At 46.4% G+C, this 21,554-nt stretch overlaps 1 protein-coding gene across 1 annotated transcript in view; it reads right to left on the bottom strand.

The window, feature by feature from the left end:
• SHANK2 (SH3 and multiple ankyrin repeat domains 2) overlaps positions 1-6,004 on the bottom strand; it is a 700,055-nt gene extending 694,051 nt beyond the window's left edge. Inside the window, exon 1 of the mRNA XM_045014265.1 lies at positions 5,600-6,004. The gene's annotated coding sequence lies outside the window, so the exon portion shown is untranslated. The remainder of the gene's footprint in view (positions 1-5,599) is intronic.
• Between the last annotated feature and the right edge of the window lie 15,550 nt (positions 6,005-21,554).

The raw sequence follows: 21,554 nt of genomic DNA, 5'->3' as shown, positions 1-21,554 counted from the left end.
TAAAAACAAAGACCACTTGTATTGTTTTCATGCACTATTTTTAAATCCAATGGAAACCATTTATTTAAAAACAAACAAACCAGTCCTCTGCTGTATTTGCAATATAAGCAATACAGCATTATGCTAAAATATAAGAACCTGGAAGAGACATTTATTAAAAAATGACCATAAACACATTTGAAACTGACTGTTTCCATTGTCCAAACTGAAAAATACACAAAGTAAACAGCATAGAGTGTAGAAAGTAAATTAGATTTTTAAAATTATTTTCACTTTAATGTATCTCAGGTGCTCTTAGTAAGACAGGCAGGGAAATTAGTTTCTTTAAAAAAAGATTTTTAATATGACAGTGTTCTTTCCAAAGTTAATGACATGCAAATTACTATGCATATATTTACATTTTTATTAGGACAAGACTGATAAGCTAGAGAAAAGAGCAACAATCACGGTAGCACTGAAGTTTCAGGTCTGATAGAGATTTGAACAATCTAATGTGGGAAACCTGCAAAAGTCAGAAATAAATACTAAAGGCCACTCACCACTCCTATCCTTGTCAAAGATTCAACACTAGCTAGGTTGCAAATGTTATTAGTTTTTGTAAAAACTTTAGTTTGATAGGAAATGCACATAATTACACTGTATCTCTGACTAAGGAGTTACATTTACAGGAGGAGGAGACTTGTGAAACACTCATCATCACACACTCCAGTGTCATTCTGTACCATCCGCAAAAGCAATGAAAAGCAAAATCTGCCATTGAAACTGAAGCAGGAAACTTGATATGGCACCATCACGTTGCAACGTCTTACATAATTCACTTGCCCCTCTTCGGAATACTCTTCACCTGTCTGCAAAGGTGACATAACTTCCTCCTCCCACCTCTACCCCTTGCAACTCCTTTATACAGAGAAACAACTGCCATGGACACATCTTACCTGGGATACATCTTAAATCCTCAGGGTAGTAGTTCAGGGGAGTTAGTGGAAGGAGGCAAAAAGGTATTTATGAAAAGCAAACTGCTCAGGGAGTACACTGTGACCTCCAGTTGCACAGCAAGAGAGAGCAATGAGCCTGAGCCAGGATCTCAGCCAGCCAGCCCAGACTCCGCCCCCAACTAAGCTCACACAGCACAGCCAAGTAAAAGATAGGAGGGAGATGGAGGGATGAAGCCAAGAGAGGAGTGGAACTATTTCTGAAGTGGGAGCAGGGAGGATGCCGCCTATGGGGGAGAGAGAGGTGGATCATGCCTCTGGGGAGAAGGAGACAAGGGGAGGAAACAGAAGGTTTTAGGGGCATAAGATGGAGGGAGAGAGAAAAAGGAAGGATAATGCTGGGGGAACAAAGACAGAAGTTGGGACTGAGGGAGAAAAGGTGGGGAAATCTCTACCTAGAGCAGGAGTGGGCAAACTACAGACCACGGGCCAAATCCAGCCCGTGAGCCATTTTAAGATGGTCTGTGAGCTCCCGCTAGGGAGCAGAATCTAGGGCTTGCCCCGTTCTGGCTCTCCAGCTGGGGTGCAGGGTTGGGGGCCGCTCCATGCGGCTCCCGGAAACCGTGGCATGGCCGTGCTCAGGCTCCTACATTCTCCAATGGCCCCACTCAAATGGCCCCCTCCGGCGCTCCAATGGGAGCTGCAGGGGCGGTGCCTGCAGACAAGGCAACGTGCAGAACCGCCTGGCTGCACATCCATGTAGGAGCCAGAGAAGGGACATGCTGCTGCTTCCGGGAGCTGCTTGAGGTAAGTGCTGCTGGGAGCTTGCACCCCTGAGCCTCTCCCCATGCCCCAACCCTCTGCCCCAGCCCTAATCTCCCTCCTGCCCTCCAAACCCCTCAATCTCAGCCCGAAGCATCCTCCTGCACCCCAAAGCTCTCAGCCCCACCCCCACCCCCAAAGCCCACACCCCAGCCGGAACCTGCAACCCTTGCCCTAGCCCGGAGTCCCCTCCCGCATCCTGAACTCCTCATTTATGGGTCCCACCCCCAACCAGAGACCTAACCCCTCCCGAACCCCACCCCCAATTTTGTGAGCATTCATGGCTTGCCATACAATTCCTATTCCCAGATGTGGCCCTCGGGCCAAAAAGTTTGCCCACCCCTGATCTAGAGGAAAGGAAGAAGAGAAGACAGGACTGCAATTAGCCTTTTCTGGGAGTGAGGGAAGCAGGATTGTTATGCGATAGGCAAAGGGGCCTGAACTGAGCAGCTGTCCCAGCATTAGACAGAATAGTGCGAATAGTTTGTCAGATGCTTCTGATACAAGGGCGGGCCTGAGGGCCACATTGGGTTTCCAAAATTGTATGGAGGGACAGTTAGGGGAGGTTGTGCCTCCCCAAACAGCCCGGCATGGCCTGGCCCCTGACCCCTATCCGACCCCCCTGCTTCTCGCCCCCTGACAGCCCCCCCCAGGACCCCTGCACCATCCAAACCCCCCCTGTTCCCTGTCCCCTGATGCCCCCCCGGGACCCCTGCCCCATCCACCCCTCCCTGTCCCCTGAGCGCCCCCTGAGGCCCCCGTTCCCTGCCCTCTGATTGCCCCGCCCTTATCAACACCCCCGCCCCCTGACCACCACCCCTAACTCCCCATCCTCTATCAAACCTCCCTGCCCCTTTACCGCGCTGCCTGGAGCACCAGTGGCTGGCAGCGCTACAGCCGCACTGCCCAGAGCGCCAGGACAGGCAGCTATGCTGCCCAGCTGGAGCCAGCCATGCCACCGCGCAGCACAGAGCACTGGGTCAGGCGGCGGCTCTGCAGGTGCGCTGCCCGGCAAGAGCTCGCCGCCCCGACGCCCAGAGCATTGCGCCAGTGGCACAATGAGCTGAGGCTGCAAGGGAGGGGAGACAGCAGGAGAGGGGCCAGGGGCTAGCCTCCTGGGCCAGAAGCTAAGGGGCCGGGCAGGAGGGTCTCACAGGCTGTAGTTTGCTCACCTCTGTTCAGATACCTCCCCATATGCTTTTAGCTCTAGTACATGGGGAAAGTGCACAGGATGAGCCCTATATGCCTACCCACAGTTTTCAAACATGGGTACCTAAATTTAGCCTCTGAAATGCATATTTAGGTGCCTAATTAAAATGGGCCTGATTTTCAAAGGTGCTGTGCATATACAGTTTCCATTAGCTTCTGTCCTCAGCAGCACCTATGAAAATTAGGCAAATTTTATATAGGTATCTAAATATGGATCTAGATGGCTAATTTTAGGCACTCAGGTTTGAAAATTGTGGCCACCATAATTTAAACAGAGCGGTGGTCCAAGCATATTATAAACCAGTTTTGCATTGCCTCTATGAGTAGAAAAAGTTATTTGTATTACAATGTTGCTTAAATGTCTCAATAAAGATGAGGGCCCCATTGTGCATTGGCCATACAAACACACCACACTGTAAGAGGTCATTTCTGCCCTTAAGTATTTTGAATCTAAATAGACAAAACAGATAAAGGGTGGAGGAAACATATTATACCCATTTGATAGATAGGGGAACTGAGCTACAAAAAGGTATTGCAAAAACAAATTAAGGAGTCCAGACACTTCACAGCTTAATAGAAGTCAAGAGGAGCCATACTATTACACAGCTAGAGCACAATCATGACCCACAACTGTGTTTAAATACAGTAGGTTTTTTTTAAAGCACTGACAGGGCTATTTGACTATGGGAGGAGAACTAAATAGATACAAGAAACATAGACAAAAGAGAAGGACAGAAAAACCCAAGAAATAATGGAAGCAAGAACTTTTAGAGGAAAAGTTATCTGAGATATGGTTCGTGTGTGTTTATTTATTTACTGTTAGAGATACTGCTGTTGCTGCTTTTTTACGGAGTAAGGCCCTGAGCCTGCAAACACTTATTCGTTTGTTTAATCTTATGCATGTGTGTAGCTCAGCTGAAGTCAATGGGACTGCTTGTGTTCTTCAAGTTAAGGGCATGCCTAAGAGCCTTAGGGAATAAATATTTTTTTGGACAATCCATGTTGTAATTCCTCCTTTCCTCTCATTCTCTATATATTTTTCTCCCATTCATTTCACTTGTGTCTTCTTACCTCCTCTTTTACAAGTGACTGAGATGTGGTTCATTAATATTTTCCCCTCCACCTTGCACACACTCCTGTCCCCAAAACTCTACCAGACTCACCTGACACAAATTCCCACGCAGCTCTTGAACCCAGATCTCTACCAGACTCTGACTTCACCTTCCCCCCACACTGTTCAGTCCATAAGTTTTCCCAGCCTACACTCTTCACTGTTCTTTTACTTCACAAGCCCTCAAAATGTGTCTTCCACCATCCCCTTCAGCTCACAATCCCTAAATTTTACCTAATACTGTCCATGTCTCTCTTATTTGCCACAGAGGATAGGAATGTGTTTCCAAGGCAAATTCCGGCATCTTCCCTTGCTAGCCAAATTCCTGATCTCATTCTGGATCCCTAGACTGTTGGGCCAAATTCTCCTCTCATTTACTACCCATCTAGGTATTTTAACTAAGTAACTCCATTAAATTTAAGAGTTACTCAAGACTGACAACTGTGTAACTAAGAGTGGAATTTGGCCCTGCTTCCAATTTTTTTTTTCCTCAAGAACAAAAACCCAGCTGCGAGCTTATTTTTCTAATGCTACTGCCCAATGAATGACTGACTTTGAAGCTCGCAGGACCTAGCCTTAGTTTGTCACAGTAGTTGCATAACACTTTCTCGGTGCAATGTGCAACAGCTGGGCTGCAAAGGCCAGTTTCACTGTCCACTTAAACCGGCGCCACCTGGCGTTGCATTGTCCCAGCGCAAAAACTGTACATTGAGCGCCGCTCCTCTCCTCTCCGCAGGCAGGGCAGTTCACGAGTCCCTCTCTCGGACTCATTCCGGTTTATAATTCTACATTTAATCTTCAGAGGATGGGGCAGGTTAATAATCATCAAATGCAAACACTGATACAGAAGTAGGTGCCACAGGCTATAAGGTGCCACAGGATTCTTTGCTGCTTCTACAGAACCAGACTAACACGGCTACCCCTCTGATACTGAAGGGGGTATGTTTATATAGGGCTGTACAGTTATGCTGGTAAAGCAGAGAAGTGCTGTGGCACCTGATACCCACTCCCCTTTTGTGCAATCATTCTGCTTCAATGGACCTTACAAAGCGGATGCTTTTCAGCAAGCGGCGAAAGAGGGGTGTGAAAGCTTTGCCCCCTTTACCTGCAGGCTGTAGCAATGACTAGTAGAGCTTCTGCACACCAGGCAGGTCGAACGGATTTAGAGCGGGAATTAATAACGCTATAGCGAATTAATTCATTCATACATTTTACAAAGGCAAGAGCCACACCCGTTTCTTACTTGTGTCAGTTCCAAGGTCACTAGCTGCCGCCCATCCCACCCCACGGAAACAGATCAATGGTTGACCCAAACTGTGTGAAGCTGCAATTCCTCGCACAGACGCTTATAGAGTAAAGAAAGAGACGAGCCGCTTGAAGTTTCAAGCGGCTGCACAAATACAAGACCCAGGAGCTAGGGGGCTTTGATTTCCCTGCCAGCCCCCAGCAGTGTTTGCTCAGCCCTGGGGAAAGAGACCCCGGGCCGCCTTTATCTACTGCCCGGGGGTAGTTAGCACGCGCTTACCTGCTGTCGGCACGCCCCGGCGCCGCTCACCAGCCCCGCGGGCTGCTGGGTTTGCTCCCTTCCCCGCGGCGTTTGTAATCCGGCATGTTGGGAACTGAGGAGACGCTAAAGTTGTGGGGGGAAAGGAAGGCGCGTCTCCGGCTGGCGAAGCGCTTCCCAACTTCCAGGGAGCATCTGGCGGCGGGGCTGGACGCTGCACACACACGCCCTGCAAATGGATGTAATGTGACAAGCGAGGAGCGGCTTCCGTCTCCGTGCCCCCTGGAGGGCAGGGAGCTCCTCTCCCGCCTCGCTTCCCGCAGCTAACCCCAGCACAGGCAGAGCCTGTTCACAGCCTCCCCTTCCCCTCGGGCCCCCGGCACAGAGCTGCTCACTTCACCCAACCCCCCGCGCCACTGAAAGGACTTGGGAGGCGGAGGCAGCGCCTGGCTGAGAGTCTCCTTCCCTCAGCCGGGGGGCGGCTCACTGCCTGACACCGGACAGGTGGGCGGGCCCCTGCCACGGCCCCCAGGCCGAGCTTCCCAGAGCCTGCAACTCGGCAGGCACAAGTTGGGAGTAGGAGGAAGCCTCCCTCCCTCCCTTGGAGGTGGGGTCTGTCAGCATGTACAGGGCCACCTCTCCTCCCCGCCAGTTCTGGCTGGACGTTCATATTCCAGCAGGTTTTGTGGCAGAGCAAGAATTTTAAGTCACTAGATTAAAACACAAACTACACCAACGTCTGCAGAAACACAGCCCTAGAGAGCAACCCAGCCCTTAATTAGGGGGGAATTGACTTAGGGGGCAATTCCTATGCCTGTTGACCCATCCAGGGATGGGGCAGGGGTTGTGGTTACACCAGGACCATCTTCTCAGCCTAACTCTCTATCAGGGGTCTCCTGAGATACCAGGAGGCATGCAGGGGAGGAGAGTGTTCGCTGTTCTGTACCTTCCCAGGAGGGCAACCCATGGCCCTTGTGTTTGTGCTCTCAGGAGCCAGCGGCGTTCCTATGGACGCCCCCTAAGCAGCACCCAGCTCCTGGTCACACCAAGCAGAGTACCAAGAGTCTGGACCCCCTAGCCTGACAGGTGCCCTGGGGGAAGCCCTGCATTTGGTGGGCAGGGACAGTGCAACTGTGTCACAACAAAAGGGTAGCGTTAAGATCACAGGGGTGGCATCTGAAGTATCTTATTCTTAACTCTTCCTTTCCTGGGTTTCAGAGGTTAAAGTTTAACCACTCTCTGGAAGGGCAGAAGGTGCCACTGGGAAATTTCTCACTGTGTTATCAAAGTTTGGGGGCATTTAATTTCCTTGTTATGTTTTCTATAAACAATTTCTTAGCATCTCTATGCACCATAGCCCAGCTCTTCACCTGCACTGACTCTGGTTTCTTGGCAGCAATTACCCAGCCACAGAATGCACTGGCCACATGTTAGTCCCTTCACTGCCTCTGCATGATTTCCTTGTATTCCATCTCTGCCTGTCCAACACAGCCTGGTTTTTCCTCTTCAGCTCTCCCTGCCATGGAGAGGCAAGTACTGGCACAGGCCCCACAGGTTGAGAAGCTGGGGAGAGAATGCAGGGGCTGGCATGGACACAGAGGGCACATGTTTGAAGGGGGGGGCATATTGGGGGGGGGCACAAAGATAAAGCAACCCCCAAATCCCTCACTGCACAGTTCTGACCACCTCCTTTTCATTGCACTCTTCAGTGCACTGTTCCAACACTGCCATCTCCCTCATCATTGCTTTGACCCCAGTATTCCTTCCATCTGCTCAGAGACTCTAAAACTGCTCCAGCTCCTCTATCATTTCTGCCATCATGTCCCCTGTCCTGACCAGCCTGCTGCTCCAAACCCCCTGCCTCCTGCGCGCGTGCACACACACCCTAGCTCCACCCTCCCACTTACTTCTCTATGCCCCTTTTAAAGTTGGATGCTCTATGAGGACAAGGGAAGGTAGTGGTATTGTGAAGAGTGTATGCCCCAGCCGGAGGCAAAAAGGGACAAGACAGTAGAGATGCAGAGTTTCTGCTCTAAATCTAGGCCTAGTTTGTGGCTCTACACATCCATTTGTGGTGTAGGAAGTTTCAAGAGATGTTGTGACAATCTGTACCTCTATGTTCCCCCCTCTTTATAGGATTATGATAAATCTTGTACAAAGTATACCTTGTGAAAAACTCATAATTTGTTGATCATTATTGTCCTGGTAAAATATGTGTGGCAATATTGTATGTAAAGTTATAAGATTCTACTGTATGATATGACTAAAAGCAGCCACAAACCAGTTCCTCAGAGAAAAGGCTAGTCAACACCTTAGCCAGGGCCCAGGGGTCAACGAAATCAAATGGAACATCACTTGATTAAGTGACCATTCTTTGGCAGGAAAAAGGGTGCGAGAAAGACATTTACATCTTGGCAAAGAAACAGCTGGAGGTTCCCGTCCCCACAGACTTTCTGTCTCCTGAAGCCCAGCTGGAGAGGATTCTCAAAGAAAAGGAAAAGTATAAGAATGGGAAACATGTCCCTCTGGCCCACAGCTCCCATTGGCCAGAACGGCGAACCGCGGCCACTGGAAGAGTGGGCAGCCGGGCCTGCGGACAATCAATGTAAACACTGTCTCGCAGCCCACCAGCAGATTACCCTAATGGGTCGCGTGCAGCCGCAAGCCACAGGTTGCCCTCCACTGGTGTGCAGTACCAGGTTTACCATGGCACCGGGCCCTGCCTCCAAAGGGGCCCCCGCCTGGCCCGCTCTGCTTGGGCTGCAGTAAGGTCCCACCAGCTCTTCTCCGCCCCCCACCCTCTGCTCTCTCTTGTGGGGGCAGAAGCTTGATCCTGTCGGCTCCTGGGGGCTCCTGCTGCAGGGCAGGCTCCGCTCGCACCCACCAGCAGCCAAGCTTCCCCATCCCCCACCTCTTCCCCCAAGCACGCCACATTCCCGCCCCTCCCCCTCCCAGCACTTCCCCTGCTGCCAAACAGCTGTTGGCCAGCATGAGGGTGGGGGAGGAGTGGGGCTGCAGCGCACTCGGGGGAGGAGGCGGAGAAGAGGTGAAGGTAGGGTCTTGGGGAAGGGGGTGGAATTGGGGCAGGGTGGAGCAAAGGTGGGGCCCCCGCACTCCTCTACACATACCCCCTCCAGCCCCCTGCTGTGAGCCGCTCAGGGCAGGGGGCTGGGAGCATCCCAACGATCCCAGCACACACACCCAGCCCCATGCTCTGACTCCTGCACCCCCCTCACACATCCCCATGACCCCAGCCCTGACTCCTGCAACCCCACACATCCCCAGCCCCCCCACCCAATGCCCTGACTCCTCCACACACACCCCACATCCCCACCCCCACCCTGAGCACCAAACGGGAGCTCCTGCACACACACACACACACACATTCCCACCTGCACCCCTTGCACCAAATGGGAGCTGCCCCAGGTAAGCGCGCTCCACACCCCAACCTACTGCCCCAACCCTGAGCCCCCTCCTGCACCCTAAGTCCTGGCCAGACCCCACACCCCAATGTTTTTTTTACATTTTTTACTAAAGCGCTCTTATCCAAAGCACTTTACAGTAGTTAGCTAATAGTACAAACAATATTTGGAAAGATCATTAAGTGGTCCGCCGAGGCCCCCAGTGATTTTCAAGTGGTCTGTGGAAAAATAAGTTAGACTACAAGAACAATCAAGGTACCTCACTTTATTTTCATCTACTTGCTATTACTTATAGGAGAAGGATGAAGAAAAAGAGTGAAAACGGGTGGTAGAGAGATAAGAGAGAATGTTCTTTTTCTTGGCTGGGTCTCAAGGCGGGGCCCACTAACTCTAAATCCGTCACTGGGGCTGACCCCTCCCCCATAGCTCCCCACGCCACAGCCAGAGGCTGATCCCCCACTCCCTGAGCTCCGAATGCCACTGCCAGGACAGGGGTTGACCCCTCCCTCGTCCCAGCTCCCCATACCACTGCCAGGAGCTGGGGCTGACACCCTCCCCACACTGCTGCCAGGGACTCGGGCTGGCCCTTAACCGCCCCAAGCTCCATTCTAGCTGGGGCTGACCCCCCAAGCCCTGATGCCTGACACCTCATGTCTCCACACCACACACACAAGTTCCTCCATGCCCTGCTAGGGTGGTGCACTGGACTTTTTTTGTAAACTTGGCATTTGTTCATTTGCTCTTGCCAACTAATCAGTTGGCAAGAGCAAATGGGATAAATGCCTGTTTTTGTAAAAAAAAAAAAGTCAGGATGGCTGGGACAGAGCTTAAAAAGGGAACTGTTCTGGCCCATCAGGGATGTATGGTCACCCTATCTCCAGGCAAGTGGGTCCTGAAGGAGTCCGGCCAGGGTGGGGGCAGACCCTGGCCTGGCTAATCGCACCACTTCCAAGAAGCTGGAGTGATTCCCTGCCCTGGCATTGGACCAGCCCCGGCCGCACTGCCAGCTCAGCCTGGCAGATGCTGTCACTGTCCAGCAGGGCCGGTGAGTGTGTCTCTGGAGGTGTATGGGGCTGCTGGCCAGTGGGGAGTCTCTTGGGGGGCAGTGGGGGAGGTCTGTGTTTTGACATGCTGGGCAATGTGGGGTCTGAGTGGAGTGCTGTGTAGTTGTGGGGGTGGGCTGTGGGAAAGTGCATTGTGCAGTAGTAGTGCAGCTTTGTAGGGGGGTGCTGGGCAGGGGTGGTGGTGTGCAGGCCGCTGTGCATTTGTGGTGGAGGGTCTATGCGGGGGGCTGCTGGACATAGCATAGGGAGTCGAGGGCTGTGTGGCACAGCATGGGCCGACACCCGAGGGGAAGGGGCACGCTGGCAGCACAGGGCTGGGCAGGCCAGTTTGTGTCTGGCAACTGCCGGTTTGTATACAGTGCCCAGGGCCGGTCCCACCATGCTATTCCCCACTGCCCCTGGCTGGCCTCTTGCTCTGGGGACCGACCTCCTCATGCCATGGTCCTTTGCCCCATGGGGGCTCACAAATCTGGCCGTGCAGGTGTGAAGTAGCCCATTCATCTCAATGAAATCTATTTAACTGATGAAAACACTCCAATGATCATATGCAGTGTTGGCGTAGTCATGCTGGTCATAGGATGTCAGAGAGACAAAGTGGGTGAGGTAATATCTTTTATTGAGCCAACTTCTGGTGGGAGACAAGCTTCTGAGCTTACACAGAGCTGAAGAAGAACTCTGTGTAGCTTGAAAGCTTGTCTCTTTCACCAAGAGAAGATGGTCCAGTAAAATATATTACCTCATCCACCTTGTCTCTCTGATATCCTGGGACTAACTCAGCTACAACAACAGTACAAATACCCTAAATGAGATACATAGCATAAAACAATAGTTCTGAGATGTGTGAACTGCTCCATTCATAGCGGTGGGTGCTTTGATTCCTCACTTCCTCAGGCATTTAGTATCACCAGCTCACACATGAAAGGCAGAGAAAGGAGCTCAAACCCCTCACTATGGAACAACACCCCCACCCCCCGATCCAAACACACATGCAAGGGCACAGACCCCCTCAGAGGAGCAGATCCCCCAAATCCAGGCCTACAAACTGGGAGCAAGGAGAGGGGCTTAGAGTACCCCAAAACTCCTCCTCTCCCTCTGCCACTTACCCCCATGTCCCCCCCTCAACCTCCCACCCACCATTGCCCCTCCCTCAAATCTCCTAGCTCAACCCCCTCCAATCCCTCACCCTCAAATCTCCTGGCCCAAGCCACCACAATCAGGGCCGGCTTTAGGACGTGCGGGGCCCGATTCGAAAGAGCCACCGCCAGAATGCCACCAAAGACAGCAGCAGCAATTGAGCTGCCGCCGAAGATAGTGGCGGCAATTTGGCAGCAGTTCAATCGGTTGCCGCTGTTTCCAGTGGCACTTTGGCGAAGGGCGCAGGGCCCCCTTCTGGACCCCTTCTGGACGCTGCGGGGCCCTCTTAGGTGCGGGGACCAATTCCCGGGTATTGGTGGAATCGCCCTAAAGCTGGCCCTGACAACAATCCCTCGCCCTCTTCTGATTCCTCTCTCTTACCACTAAGACAACCAGGGTTCAGACATCCCAAGAAGAGAACGGGGGTGTGATCCCCTCAAAATAAGGAATTGAATCAACTGGTTGTGTACGATGTTATTGTGCATAAAATATGTCAAGGTCTTTTTATGAAAGCTTGTAATGTTCTGAATTTGGTGGTCTTTATGGGATATGTATACAGACTGTGATTATGAAATTATGTATTTGTGTAGATACAAAAATGCGCTCATAAATTTGTGCTGTAACATTTAGTTCCACCTCACAACAAGAAGGTAGTCAGCCAGGGAGGGTAGGGCAGGGCTGCCTTCCCACCCAGATGAGACTAGCTTCAAGCACTTAGTATTGTATAACCCAGGAAAAGACAAATGATGGATCATTAAAGTTAATGGAAAGACACAGAAACTAAAAAAAAAAAAATCCCAGTTTTAGGAAGGAGTTTTCCCTACTCTGAAAACCCATGAGTCATCATACCAGGATAAAGGTTGGGGGGAAAGAGGGGCATGGGGGAAGCTTTTAAAAGCAGGTTTGTGGCTGAGGTTTTTTATCCACAAACTGAGGGCCAGCGTTGAGGCAGGGTGCTGTCCATGAAAGGCTGGGTCCCGCTATGACAGGGAGCATGCTGGGAAACTGTTCAAAGAAAATAGGTAACTTGTACTAGAAAAGGAAATTTAGCCAATATAGAAGTACGAAGCATCTATATGTTTATTTTCTGTGTAACTTGCATGTGTTTGCTTCCCTTGCTAGTTCATCTCTGATGAATCACTTGTGATTTTTCTATTATATGCCCACCAGGTCTCTATCATGCAAACTGTGTGGAGTGTATGTGCCAAAATGAACTGACAACTGGGGACAGGTTTCACTCCTTCCGAGAGTGATGAACCACAGGGGAAAAGTAAGTGTCTGGAAGTTAAGAACTCAGTAGATGGATTTGAGGAGACTTGGGACTGGAAAGGCTGCTAGAGTTACCCTGCAAGGAATAACTGGGGTCAGATTTTTATGCTTGTAGGCTGGCTAGTGGTGTCAGGATCCTGAGCCATAGCAGCTTAGCATTAAGGCACCCTAAGGTTACAAAGCAGGCAGTGACAGAATCCCTTACTGGCCTGGGTGACCCCAAAACCACCCATCCCCATTTATCTCCCTTTGCTCCCTGCACCATTCCAACACATTCTCCCTCACTACTCTAATTCCCCATATTCCCTCACTCTGAATCAAAAAAAGTTATAAAAATCTGAACATGAACAGCTCATGTTAGAGGGGCTGTATATCAGGAACTCCTGGACCAAATGACCTAACAACTTGATTTCCTTTGATCACACTCAGTTCCATTATTCAGAAAACATGATTACATTAGCCTTTCATTTTCCCTCTATTTAATCAATGCTAATTACCTTGACAATACTTCTACAGTAAAATCAGAGTCGTACATGAATTTTGGAGCACTTTAAAATATCACTCAAACCAGAAATGTTGGTCTCAGGGCAAAACTCACAGCATGCAGATAGAGAGAAAGGAATAGCCACATGACAAATTCTCTACAAACTGCTAAGAGAAGAACTTGAACTTATAGTACCTTGGTTCAACTCAAGTTTGAGGACCACTGCATGTCACTTTGAGCCACTCAAGTAAAGTGACACTAGCCTGCCTGGAAACCCTCTTGTTTCAATCAAACCCTAGTCTTGACTTCAATCTATTTGGCTCAGCAATTTGCACAAGCCAATTTCTAGAGTCTAAACTCTAAAGTCAGTAACTTTTTCAGCAGTGCTTCCCCAAAGGGGCAGTGGGTGCCTTACACTAGCTGAAATGCCAAACTACTGCAATCTATTGGGGAATGATTAGAGCTATAGTTTAAGCCTCAGGTGTATGCAAAAAGAAGTTAGAAGAATGAACATTTTGTAATATGCTGTTTTAGGAGGGCTGTATATCTCAGGAACCACTTGCTGAAATCACTCAATGTGTGGAACTGTAACACTGCCCAGCATTCCAATTAAGCACATCAAATTTCAAGATGATTTGAGTAAGCATGCATGTTTTAGAATAGTCCATCTTTAAACAAAAAACTATGCTCAACCAAAACGATAGCACAGCTGGTGCTCTGGCATACTATGCTCCATTAAGCCATTGTATGAAATGTAAGTGGAATAAACTACATGTAAATTGCCTTAGATATTCGTTTCTATAATATTTTAGACATTTACAAAACAGCTTTGTACAATTTTAAAAGTATTTACTGTTGCAGCATACAAATATTATTTTTTAAACAAGGAATTTCATTTTTTTAAAATAAAGAATATTCTGTACCACACTAAGAGTGAAGATACATTGAATCCATTAATATTTATGAATATGGGGCTGTATGCACTGAAAATGGATTTCAGTGCACAAAGTGTTATGTGCATAGATATTTATTAACTGACAGACTTTTACAAAGAAATTTCTATCCACTGGTCACTTTCCTTAGAGTTGTGCAGAGGAATCTTCCTTCTGCATGCATCCTAAGGGGTTGGGGGTTATGCTTGACCCTCTCAATCACCTTCTGGAAATGAGCTGGCGCTTGAAAGGTTATCAGGACATTCCTAAATAAGCAAACAGAAAAAGGTGAATCTGGTTTGGATGGGAAGTCGTTACTTAATCCTAACTAGTCCCTAGTTTGTGCTCTTTAAATTTTAAAGCATCTGAACATTTGTTCTTCCAGTTGATAAGAAACTGACTTGCTGATTTGCCCATTTCATAACCCTAGGGATAGTACTGAAAATAGGGCAGTCATGTTCATGGAGTAAAATTTCATGAATCCCATCTTTTAAAAAAAAAAACCCTACAAACTATGGGTTTAAAAAAAAAGGCAATTGAAGAGTATTTCAGTTCTTTTTATGGTGAAAAATTTGAATTTACTGTTGTTCACTGTTGTCAGGAGCTATACAGGAGCAGGATGTGTGTGCCATCATTCCACCAGCAGATCTGCCTATTGCATTCCCCTATCCCTGCCAATAGGAAGAATACCACTCACTCTGCAAACATGACAATGTGGGGCCCGGGCAAGAATTATGGTCCTCATCTTGGCCTACAACAGGGACTGAACTGATGACCTCCGCAGCTAAAAAATTATGCATCTTTTGACCTGGTGCTAAAGAGCCAGGCTTAATAGCTTACATTTGTCACAGACTCACATCCTCTGTGGATTGGGCACAGCAGGGGACACAACACAGACAAAGGTTATATCAAACAAAATGGGTGACAAATGACTGAAATATGAATGTGAATTTTTGGGGATTCACATCATAATTTACAGATTATCATAGTGTAAGAACAAACACCGTTTTAAAGAGGTCATCTCACTGTGCCAGTCCCATACAATCACACTATCCCACCCCATAGGTTACCCACTGGGGGTTTGAATGCCTTGACCTTCAGATCCAGAGGCCCTTACTATTTGAGCTCCAAGAGTAACTGCAAATAGCTTTCTAGACCAGCTGTTGGAGAACAACTTGTGTAACCCACTAAAAAAATGTGTTAACTGTTTACTAATCATGCATAGAATATGGGTGAGCAGGACATTTGAAGAAAGAGTAAAGGTTTCAGGCTCGGAACCCAGGAGACCATGTGTTCCAGTGGAAACAGCACAAGAGTGGGAGTCAGCCAACCTGGGTTCCATTCCTGATTCTGTTATGGTTCTGTTGGGTGAACTTGAGCAAACCACTTAATCTACTTGTGACAGAGAGTTTCCCCATCTGTAAAATAGAGATGATTCTTACCTTCTTTTAATAAGTAACTTTGAGATTTATGGATAATGGCTGGGATTTATAAAGGTGTTTATAGGAGCTAAGCACTGAAATCCTAACTCCCACATCCTTATGCACCTTTGAAAATCCCTGCTAAAAAGAATTATAACCAAGAGTTACTATTATCATAAGGTATTTTCCTGCTTCCATCTCTTGTGTTTCACCAAAATTTTCCAAGTCAAAGTTTCTTGATTGGCTGGATGTTTGGACCCCTTTGGGTATGTCTACACAGGGATGAAAAACCCACAGCTGGCCTGGGTCAGCTGACTCAGGCTTGTGGGGTGTGGGGGCTGAAAAATCACTGTGTAGACATTTGGCTCAAGCTGGACCCTGAGTTCTGGGACCTGTGAGAGTGGGGGGTTCCAACCCTATCCCAAACATCTACACAGCGATTTTTAGCCCCGCAGCCTGAGCCAGCTGACCCAGGCCAGTCACAGTTGTGCTGTGGGTCTTGTATCCCTATGTAGATGTACTTCTTTTGATCCCATCTTTCCAGGGCTCTGTGTACATCTTTCCAGGGCTGCATCTTGTTTCCTCTATTCACAGCAGTGTCCTATTGGCTGGCTTTAAGGTAAACCTGGTAAAGTGGAACAAATGCTGGAATATTTGCTGTGATTGTGAAAGACCTTCTCCGGCAGGCAGTACAGTAAAACCTTGAAAGCTAATGAAAGCCATTAAAAGCGTCAGTTACACAAAGATCTGGAAGTGCTGTAAAATGTTTCAGTACTTCCTGATAAAATATAATAAGATTATTGTGCCCTTTGAAAGAATAAGACATTTAAAACTACTCTGCAACAATGTTTATTAAGGATCTGTGGAGTCTATGATAAAAAAAACTTCCTAAATTAACAGCTGCCAAGGAAATAAACCTGTTGAATTATTATGGAGCCAATCAGTATAACAAAAACAAACCCCCTCTTCTCTTACCCTTCCCCAGTCATGTTTAAGGAAATTAATTCTACATAGAAAAGGTAATACAAAAGTCAAAAGAAAACATCAAATAGTAAATTAACTGACTTTCCTCACCCTGGAGCTTGAAGTGTCTTTTCCGCTTTCCCCTAAAAATCTCTGTAATATATAATTTGCCTGTTCTGGTTTAATGGTTAACCCATCCTATCCTCAAGCTACATGCATAAAAATACAATTATACAATGTTTTTATTTAAATAGGTTTGCTGTAGTTAGCCCCTCATAGGCACTCTACTTAATTTCTGAGCTTTCAGATCAGCTTACATTACTACATTTACAATTATCACTATAACTGTTCTAGTTTATCACAGATAAACAAAAACTAAAGTAGAATCATCTTAGCAATGTATAAACTGGCCCAAGGTTATCTTAGGATCAAAGATGACTGGGTTAGAAAGCAGCTCCTACATTATTTAATCCTTCCCACACCAGTGGGATAGGACCATACTTCAGATTATATTAAATACATTCATGTTAAAACAAAGTGATATACACTAGGTATGCTGCATGATTGCATCTCAGAATAGTTACGTTGATTTACAGCTACCTCTGGTTAAATCTAACCTTTCAGAAACAATCTAATTTAGATTCTAGAGACAGTTAAATATTTAATCTTACTACTATTTAGAAAAACTAGTGGGATTAAGCACCCAAAATATCAATTGAAATCAGTAACAGTAAACTGAACATATTTTCCATTTAACTCAATGGGAATTTGGGGTGTGTAAGGAGTAGTTTTGGACACAGTGTATGTAAATTTAGTAACGACAAACATTCCAGTTTTAGCAATACAATTTGAAAAAGAAATGTAGACATTTAAAATGTCTGAGAAATATTGCTGGTACCATGTTTATTGTCTCAATGCTACATGAGTTTTTGGAGCTGCCTGCCCTGCAAATTCAAAAGCCAGCCTGGTTTCTTTCCATCTGTTACTTCATTGCCAGAAGTAAAGATTCTACAGGCCAAATTAGTCCCACATTACACCTGTGCAACTCAACGTTCTTCAAATTAGGTCCTCAGTACCAACCCATTGTAACTGATTATAGTTAGTGCTCAGTCCACTAAATGGGAGTATTTCTATTGACTTCAGTTTGTACTAAATTGTACTCTTGCCATTGATGTACAAGAAGCAGCAGCTTTCAGTTCATATTTTGTTAGCTATGCTGTCTCTACATGGTAAGTAGAAGTAAAAAGCAATACAAAAAACATTTTTGTCACTTAAATCAGGGAGATTTGATTCTGAAAATACAAAAAGATATATTGAAAAGAAGGAATTACCAAGTCCAGTCTGCAAATAGCCTGCATCTGAAAGTGGCTAGAAACAGATGCTTCAAAAGTGTAAGAGGGCAGGCAACTCTGAATAACTTGCCCATGGGAAAGTTTCTTCATAGCTCAATTAATGGTTGATTTATTTCCCTATAGTGGGTGGTTTGGTCAATCAGCAGGCCTTCTGGTTTGGGCCTCTGACCTCAGTCTTTATTTCAGTTCAATGAGTCTTTTGCTTTCTGGATGAGGTCCTTACTGGACTGGCTTCAATGGTAACCGCTTTTCCTGCCCTTCTTGGGGTGAGCAGTTGCGACTCTGGGGTGCATAAGGAGACCCAGACCATCCCACTCCATGTAGAAGCATGCAATAGCCTGAGTTTGGCCCACTCTTGCCCACGTTCCCCATAGCAACTTCCTATCATCCCTGTGTCTCAGTCTGGGGAACGGCCACAATTGAGTTACAGTCCTTGCCTCGAATCCCCATGGGCTGGGGCCAAGACCTGTGACACTCGGTGCCCTAGCCCTTAGTTCAACTCATAATTAAGTTTGAAATTTATTGCGATTCAATTTCATTGAATGTTCTTTTGGTTCCTGTATTACAAAAAAGGGTAAACAGGAATGTCCAACTTATTTTATACCATTCATTCTTTTGTCTATATATCTCCTTTCTAAAGCAAACAGACCTTCTCTTTTCATCCTCTCCTCATACAAAGTCTCCCCCCATGCATTTAGTTATTATTGTCACCTATCTCTGGACCGCTTCTATTTCTATATGTTATTAATAGATGGGGATGATCTGATCTGAATGTAGAATTAAAAGGGAGGGCGTATTATTACAACTAAATATTAAAATGCAATCTGTACACTTTTAGAAAGAACAAGCAGCATACATTATCTTTATTATTTACCAAAGAATGGATCATACTTAATTGTTGACCACAAAACCATAGTTAAATGTGAAAACTTCTCTTTTAGAGGACAAATTGCAACTGAACAAATTTCTTGCATATTTCTTTTTAAAGTTAGTAAATATTTAATAAGGGAGCTATCCTTTACTCAGAGCTTCATAGAGTTACTGTTTACCTTACACATTTCTATGTAAAAATTATGAAAACACCAATTATAGATGTCTTCAGAATATCAGATCTACACTATAACCCTATTAATAATAAATATGAAATTTCCAAGGACAAAGCAAAATATTTTGTTCATCTGAACAACAAAACATACATTTCATATTTCACAAGCACTGTAAAAGCAATTTTCTTAAAGTCGAGGTGACTTACAAAAATAAGAGCTATAGGCATTATTCAGTAGCAAATATTTTCAGTCACATAAGCTATAGAAACTGCAGTGAATAATCATCTAATCATCTCCCCACAAAAGCCTATACCAGCCTTCACAGTCAGACATATTTTTATTAAATATAGTCCTATCACAGCATCTTAGTCTAACATTATATTAAGAGACTATGCTAAACATTAAAAAGTTTAAATAAATAAAAAAATAAAAATAAAATAGCACAGAACAAGTAGAATGTGGGCAATCATAACACACGCTTTTTTCAAACTGCCTAGCCAGGACGACTTACCCTGACTTAGGAAGGACCACCTCTAGGAATAAAAGGTCAGTTCAGTCTCCATGGCTTACTCCAAGTTTGGTCTCTGATGACTCTTTCAAACAGGGTGACAAAGACATCTGTGATAGTATTTTTGGGCTAAATCCACAAACGGATGTAGGTGTGCTGCCAGTCAGTGGGATTCACAGCCCTGAGTTAGGTGCCCAGACTCCATATACGATGCACAGGGTTAGACACCTGAGAATGGGATTCTCAGGAGTCAGCAAACTGAGCAGAGAGCCAGTAGGAAATGCTGAGGAGAGCACAGGCAGTAATGTAGGTCAAGACCTTTCCCTTCAAGGGAGTTAGGGACCTAAATCTGGGCCGGCAGGAGAGGCCTATCTCTGTTTGAATTCAGTAGAGCAGCTGATATGGGTTGCTGGTTCCTGGCCAATGGGAGCTGGGGGGGATGGTGCCTGTGGGTGAGAGTCACGCAGAGCTGTTTACATGTCTTCACCTAGGAGCTGGACCTGCTGCTGGCCACTTCTGGGACACAGCACGGTAAAATAAGCTCACACCCCAACCCAGCGCCCAAATCCCCTGCCCCAGCCCTGAGCCACCCCAACCCCCTCATCCCCACCCCAACCCCCTGCCCAGAGCCCCCTCCCACACCCTGAACCCCTCATTCCCAGCCCCACCCTGCAGCCCTCACCCCCACACCCCAACCCTCTGCCCCAGCTCTGAGCCTCTCCCACACCCCCTAACACATCATTCCCAGCTCCATTGGGTCGCAGGCATCATAATTGTAGGATTTTTTAGATTCAAAGACATTTGAAGGTCCAACTCTCTCCTAAACCAGAGATGTTGCAACATATGTGATCTGGGCAAGCTATAAGTACTCTTAAGATATGATCCTACAACTCATGTTAACTTAGCAACTGTCAGGATCAGGCCCATAGCATGGAAATGAAAGAACATTAATGCCATATTCTGGGTAAGATAAGAGTGCCTGTAAAACCTCTGAACTATCCATGGAGAATAATTAATCCCAATAGGGGTGCCTGAGGTAATCATATTAAAAGGCATGAATCATAGAATATTAGGGTTGGAAGGGACCTCAAGAGGTCATCTAGTCCAACCCCCTGTTCAAAGCAGGACTAATCCCCAAACAGAAACAGGTCCCTGACCCCCAGATCCTACCTTGGGATTCTATCTCTAAGAATGATTGTAGAACACCTGAAAAGGGTGAACTTTACAGGTTTTAGGGGATGGCAAGAATGCTGATTCCACCAACTCCCTAATAATTCCCTTCTTAGCAGCAACTTTTTGGACATGTGTCTATGTGTAGCTCAAGGCCTGAATATCCCTCTGTGTCATAAAGTAAAATATGGTCAGATAAATTATGCATATAAAAACAAAGACTACATATGGCCAGCAGCTAGACCCTATCAAATTGCAGTCTTTTCAATTCTCACAAGTGAAGCAGGACTGGATCAGATAACTACTAGAATAGGAGATCTCTAGGAAAAATGTCAATGGTGCAGGAAATTGTGTTAGTAAGTCAGCAGACAGGACTCCTCTCCTTAACTCAGTATGCAATGAGGGTCACAACACTGTGTTATAGGTACCTTGCTGCAGAAGGTGCCATCTTTTAAGATGGGTCATAAACTAAGAATCGGATTGTTTTTATCATCAAAGTTTCCATTGCACCTATTGTAAGAGTAGTTGTGAAATAAGCAAACAATTCATAACATTCATATCACATCTTTCTGTTCATGATCAAATTGCAAAATCCTCAAATTATGTTTCAAAATTATTCACAAATTCTTTTCTAATTTTTGAACGTGAAACATTCTATTTGAAAAAAAGTATGTTGCCATCATGGTGTATGTAATCAAATGTTAGGGAATGATTTGGTTAGTATTCTCAACCACATCTAGTGTATTTGGAATTCCTAACTCTTGGGTAACCACTTATCCCTGTTTTGTTGGGTTTGGTTCTTTTTTTAAAAATCTTTCCTTTTGAAATGTCACAGACTATTTACTCATTCTGTATGTGCATTTATCTAGTGCATAAAAATGACACTACAAGGGATAAAACTAGAGCTATTAACTTTATATAGTCAAAATATAAACTTGAAAGTATGGAATTAAATGGGCAAATGTGACACAGTTCCCTCACTGCTCATGGCATCTCCTTCTGGCCTTCCTAGGGATTAGCTCTGCCAGGTGCTGTGCCCTCCTCAACAGTCTCTCTACCTGTCTTCTTCTCATAATTTGCAGCCTCCCTTGCTGTCGAAGCTGCAGCTTCTGGTCCATGCCTTGGCCCTGTGACTAGGTCACTAGTTCCTCTCCTTCTGACATCTCCAATGCCCTGTGCCACTACCCAGTGGCTGGTAGGGGAATCGAGGC

The sequence above is a fragment of the Mauremys mutica genome, chromosome 4, assembly GCF_020497125.1.
Source record: "Mauremys mutica isolate MM-2020 ecotype Southern chromosome 4, ASM2049712v1, whole genome shotgun sequence".
Taxonomy (NCBI): domain Eukaryota; kingdom Metazoa; phylum Chordata; order Testudines; family Geoemydidae; genus Mauremys; species Mauremys mutica.
This window is presented reverse-complemented; position numbering and strand designations above follow the sequence as displayed.